This window comes from Lactuca sativa, chromosome 2, assembly GCF_002870075.4.
Source record: "Lactuca sativa cultivar Salinas chromosome 2, Lsat_Salinas_v11, whole genome shotgun sequence".
Taxonomy (NCBI): Eukaryota; Viridiplantae; Streptophyta; class Magnoliopsida; order Asterales; family Asteraceae; genus Lactuca; species Lactuca sativa.
In genome coordinates, this window is record NC_056624.2 from 186,547,397 (window position 1) to 186,554,305 (window position 6,909).

Genomic DNA, 6,909 nt, shown 5'->3' on the forward strand with positions numbered 1-6,909 from the left:
TCCCAGGGCGACGAAGATGTATAGTGATCTTCGTCCTGATTATTGGTGGACCTGCATGAAGCGGGATGTGGCATGGTATGTAGAGCGGTGCTTGACCTGCAGGAAGGTCAAGGCCGAACATCGACGACCTCATGACAAGATGCAACCGTTGGAGATTCCGTTATGGAAATGGGAGGATACTGTTGGAATAGTGTCTAAGGCTGCAACTATATTAGGCAAGTATTTGACCCGGTTGTGCATGGTCCTTTTAGGTTGCCTTCACCATAGCAACTTGATAGGATGGTTTATTAAGAGAGAATAAATATTATTAATATATTATGAGAATAATATAAAGAATAATAATATTGTTATAATATAAGTCATAAATTAATTGGTATTAATTTGGTGACTTAAAGAGATTAATTAAATAAGAGGGTATAAACTGTCAATTGTTTGATAGTTAAACTTTAGACTGTAAATCCATATTGGATATGGGTTGGACGAATTCTAGAAGCTAAGGATAGCTTAAAATTGTCCAAGGCTATCTAAGGAATGGATTTGGATTGCTTTAAGAGAAGATTATCCAATTAGGGTTTAAGTTGTAACCCTTAAGGAGTCTACAAGTATAAATAGACCCTATGGCAAAGGGAAATCGGCACTTGATCTAAAGTAGAGAATGATGGGTTTTGGTCATAAGACATCCTATGTGCTCATACAAACCCTAATGCTTGGATCTAGGTTTCTCTATTGTACATGCTTTGAATCCAAGACTATAAACCTTAATTCTAGCATATGGACATCGATATTAACATATAATTAGGTTTAAGGTATTACCTTGATTGTTATGTAGCAATAACAATCCCAATTCCTCCTTGAATTGACTTTGGAAGGCTTAGAGTCACAAGTGTCACTCCTCTAATGGCTTACAAACACCAAGAGCAAATGGAGAAGGTATAAAGAGAGAGGGGAGGTATTGAATTCGTTCCTAAGAAGCCTTAGGGAAGGTCTGGCCGAATTCATGAGTTAAGGGGTGTTTATATAGGTGTAGAGATAGGGTTTCAGTCATTATCCTTATCTAGTTGCTTGTCCACCAAGCAACCCATAAGATAATCCTTGAATCCTTATCATAGTTGAATTCTAAGGCCTTATCACCTTAAATTCGTCCAACCTATTAATAAGATAATCCTTACCTTATTTTGTAACTATCACATAATTACAATTCAGCCCCTCTAGTTTAATTAATTACACTTGATCACAAAATTAATTCTTAATTAATTATTGACCAATATTAATTAAACAAATCTGATTTCTCCTTTAATATATTATTCTTATAACATATTAATAAATCATAATAACCTCTCTCTTAATTTATTTCTCCAATCAAGTTGCTTTGGTGAAGGCAACCCAAAAAGACCATGCACCATCGGGTCAAGTACATACCAAAATAGTTATGGACTTAGACACTAATCCAACAGAGAACCCCTGGCCGAATTCCTCCTCTCTCCTCTCTCTCAAATCATCCTCCTTGCTATTTGGTGTTTGTAAGCCATTAGAGGAGTGACAATTGTGACTCTAGAGCTCCAAGACAACAAGATCAAACAAGAGATTCAAAGGTATGATTCTGGATCTGATTTAGTATTGTTCTTATACCTGATTAGTCATTAGAAGTCTTGGATTCAAAGCATGTTTAATTAGAAAGCCTAAATCCAAGCATTAGGGTTTTGCATGCGCACATAGGAAAGTTCTTATGGCTAAAACCCATCAGTGATATCAGAGACTAGCTTGGTTTTCATTAAATTGTTGCTTATTTGTTTGAAACTTAACTGCAAAATTCGATTTTTGTGTTTTTGAGTCATGGACTCGGCGAGTTGGCCGGACTCGGCGAGTCACTTGCTGCACTCGGCGAGTCCAAGCGTCAGGAATGGCCAGATTCGGGATTTCTTCATGATTATCTTAAGGAAAGTTACCTTAATCATATTAGATCAACCCTAATCCGATTTTTTGATATATATGACTATAATCTTGATCTAATTAAAGATATTTATCAACTAATAAAATATTTAATTTCCTTATATGATAATTGATTAATTATTTTGATTTATTTGGTAATTATCTTACAAGAAATCTTGAATAAATCAAATATAGATAATTAGGAAATTAATTGTTAATTAAAATTATTTGTTATTTGATCCTCCATGTTTTAAATGTTTAAAACTTGTCCTCAAGTTTTGAAATTTATGTTTTGTGATTAAAAGTTTTAGTTTTGACAATTTAAATTTCAAACCCTAGATTTTTAAAAGTTTAAAATACAACCCTATACTAATATAATATTACAAGATTAATATATATATATATATATATATATATATATATATGTATGTATGTATAACTAAAATGCTAGTCTTACCATTAGTAGGCCTCATTCACGAAGCCGATCTATAAGGTGGGTATAAGGTTGCGGCCTATAAAATGGCGCTTAATGGGTGTACACTCACACCCACCGCTTGCTTGATCGGTGGAGGGTCGTTAGCCGAACGGGTAGGATAGGGCAACCTCATCCTCTCATTAAAAGTATAATAAGTAATACAAAGTTACTACACTTTTTTTAAATTTCTCAATCTTAGTTACTTTAGGAAAAGTGAATTGATGCGGTCCCATGAAATTACACTTTGCACCCTTGCTAAGAAGTTAGTGGTGCGTGTGTGGTTTACCGGCACACTAATTGGTTCTAAGAAAAGGTGGCAAAGGGTGATTCATTGTTTATCATAGTTCGATGGAGCGTGTATGGTTTACCGGCACATCGAATAGGTGATCGTTACAATGAAGGCACCATGTGAATTTGCATGGTAATTCACACCCGCTTTGTGATCCTCGGTATCCCAGTCACAAACAAGAGGGGCATATCAAGATTTAAACATGCCATTGAATTGTTTCAATGAATCTCATCCGAACCTAGGAATTTTCAATACATTTAGGACTTATAGTTAGGTTTTATGGTGGAGAATTAGTGAATCGTCATTCACTTACCTTCATATTATTTGCATGTTAGATTACGGCATCCCTTTTCTAATATGTAAATATTGTTGCTGGATCCTAGCCCTAATTTTTCTTATTGGGTGATAATTAGGGATTCATATTCTAACCTATCTTTGTCCCTTTCTATTTGTAGATGTCAAACACAAACAACGCTGCTGCTAGTTCTTTCACATTGATGAGCCTTTGCCAAAAGGTCACTTTCGATGGAACGAACTTTAGCGAATGGATAAGATACATTCGCACCATTGCTCGCTATGAGAATAAGGAGTATGTCCTCGATGAGAAGCTCGAGAAAATCAACCCTAAAATCTCTACCCCGGCTGAAATTACCGCTTTTGAAACTCATGAGCGCGATGCAACGAAAGTACATTGCATCATGATAGCCACCATGAACTCCGAATTCCAAAAGTCCTACGAGGACATGTATCCGTACGAGATGAATCAAGACTTATTGGAGAGATACCACCAAAACGCGAGACAAGAGCGTTATGAGATTTTCACTAACATGATTTCTGCTAAGATGGGTCATGGAGAGTCTCTTACCGTGCACCTGCAAAAGATGCAAAGGTATGTCGACCGCCTTCACAAGTTAAATGTTGACTTTGGGGAAGACTTGGCGATCGACATGGTGCTTTACTCTTTGCCTCTGATGTACAATCAATTTAGGATGACCTACCACATGAACAAAGAGGAGGTCACCTTAAGCAAACTCCAAGGTCTCTTGAGGGTCGCTGAGAGCAACTTCAAAGACAAGTCTGTTGCACCAACTCCCAATCCACCCGCTGCTCCTGTCTTGGCTATTGGTCAAGGAAAGGGAAAGAAGAGGAAGGCTTCGTCTAAGAACTATCGTAAGGTTAAAGCCCGAGATGGTGCCTCTTCTAGTGGGACCAAAGTTGATCCTGCTAAGCCATGCCCTAACCCAAAGGAGGCAGAGTGCCACCACTGCCATAAGATAGGACATTGGAAGAGAAGCTTCCTAGAGTACCTGCAAGCCATTAAGGAAGGAAAGATCAAGCCATCTTTCGCAGGTATATACACAATTAAATCTAACGATTCTAATTATGCTATTTCTTGGGTTCTTGATACCGGTTGTGGTTACCACATTTGTTCTAATGTGCAGGGACTAAGAAGAAGTAGGGATGTGGAGCAAGGAAGAATCAATCTAATCATGGGGAACAGAAGATCGTTGCCTGTGACCAAGATTGGAGTGTATTCTTTAGTGCTTAGGAATAATTTATGTTTAGATTTGAACAATTGTTGCTATTCGCCAGAAATGGCTAGAAACATCATTTCATTTCATGGTTTGTTTAGACACGGTTTTAGATTTTCTTTTAATAATGAGAATGGTTCTATTTTAGCTTATCTAAATGGTGTTTTTTTTACTTTGAAGCTATACCATGTAATGGAATTTATGAAACTGTTATGATTGTTGATAACTTAGGAAATGATGTTTTAAACATAGATTCTTCCACTAGTATGGATAAAGCATCCTTGTGGCATTGTCGTCTTGGACATGTCAACAAGAAACGCATAGCCCAACTCCAAAAGGATGGAGTGTTGGAGTCATTCGACCTTAGGGAAGATGACACGTGCGAGTCTTGTTTGCTTGGAAAGATGACTAAATCACCCTTCACGAGCACGTGTGAAAGGGGTGAGGGTCTATTGGACCTAACACATACCGATGTATGTGGACCGTTTAGATCAACCACGAAGGATGGGAACCGCTTCTACGTGACTTTTAACGATGACTATAGTAGGTATGGGTATATCTATTTAATCAAGCAAAAGTCAGAAACCTTTGAAAAGTTCAAAGAGTTCAAGAATGAAGTGGAGAATCAATTGGGCAGGAAAATCAAGATGCTTCGATCCGATCGAGGAGGAGAGTACCTAAGTCTTGAATTCCACGATTATCTCAAGGAGTGTGGAATAGTTTTACAATTGATGCCTCCTAGGACACCACAATTGAATGGTGTGGCAGAAAGGCGTAATCGAACCTTATTGGATATGGTTCGCTCTATGATGAGTCGTGCTTCACTATCTATCTCTTTTTGGGGGTATGCCTTAGAGACTACCGCACATATCCTTAACCGAGTCCCTACTAAGAAGGTTGCCAAAACACCTCATGAGATGTGGACAGGGAAAGCTCCCTCGTTAGCACATATCAAGGTTTGGGGTTGCGAGGCTTTCGTAAGACGAGATACTCACGACAAGCTCGAACCTCGTAGTGAGCGATGTATTTTCATCGGCTACCCGCAGAAATCCTTTGGATATCGGATATCTCTTCTATAGACCGAAGGACAATGTTGTCTTCGTTGCGAGGAGAGGAGTTTTCCGAGAGCGAGAACTCATAAGCGAAGGAGACAGTGGGAGGCAAATCGAACTTGAAGAGATTCAAGAGTCGATAGGTGAAGGAACCTCTACCGCTGGCACTCAACCCGAGGAGGAAACTCCGGTTGAACCGATTGACGAATCCTTACCTCTTAGACGTTCCGATAGAGTTAGAGTTCAACCCCAGTTCTATGGTTTTCATATTACTACCGAAGGGGACACGTATATTAGTGATGATACACTAATAAATCTTGATGAACCTAATAGCTATAAGGAAGCCATGACAGGCCTGGAGTCTGCAAAATGGAAAGAGGCAATGGATAGCGAGATCCAATCCATGCATGATAACCAAGTTTGGAATTTGGTTGATAATGTGCCCGGACGTAAGACTGTTGGGTGCAAATGGATCTTCAAGAAGAAGACCGACGTGGATGGAAACGTACACACATATAAAGCGCGATTGGTCGCGAAGGGCTTTACTCAAACTCCCGAAGTTGACTATGATGAGACCTTCTCACCAGTTGCGAAGATAAAATCTATTAGAGTGATGCTAGCAATTGCCGCATTTCATGATTATGAGATTTGGCAAATGGACGTCAAGACCGCTTTCCTTAACGGAAAGTTGGCTGAGGATGTTTACATGGCTCAGCCAGAGGGGTTTGTGGATCCGAAGCATCCGGATAGAGTGTGTAAGCTTGAGAAGTCCATTTATGGACTTAAGCAAGCGTCCTGCAGATGGAATCTTTGGTTCGATGAGAAAGTCAAAGATTTTGGATTTGTACGAAGCGAAGATGAATCTTGTGTGTATGTCAAAGCTAGTGGGAGTATAGTAAGCTTCCTCGTTCTATATGTCGATGACATATTACTCATACATCCTGACTCTGCAGGAAGTTAAGTCCTGGCTCGGGAAGTGCTTCGCTATGAAGGACCTCGGAGAGGCTTCTTACATTTTGGGAATAAGGATAGTAAGAGAAAGAAGTAAGAGACTAATAGGATTTAGTCAGAACACTTACTTAGAGAAGGTACTAAAACGTTTTAGTATGGAAAACTCAAAGAAGGGAGAATTACCGATACAAAGTAATGCCAAGATGAGTAAGACTCAAAGTCCGAGTACCGAAGCTGAAATAGCATAAATGAGCCGAGTACCATACACTTCCGCAGTTGGCTCAATCATGTACGCTATGACTTGTACTCGCCCTGATGTAGCCTTCGCTTTGAGCATGGTTAGCAGATATCAAGGGAGTCCTGGCAGAGCCCATTGGATTGCGGTGAAGAATATCCTTAAGTACCTTCGGAGGACGAAGGAATGGTTCTTAGTCCTCGTAGGGAGTGATGACTTGAAGGTGCGAGGGTATAGTGACGCCAGCTTTCATACCGATAGGGACAACTACCGTTCGTAGTCGGGCTGGGTCTTTACCCTGAATGGAGGAGCAGTGACTTGGAAAAGTTCCAAGCAAGAAACCGTAGCTGATTCAACGTGCGAATCAGAGTACATTGCAGCGAGCGAAGCGTCGAAGGAGGCAATATGGCTGAAGAACTTCATTGGTGATCTTGGAGTTGTACCTT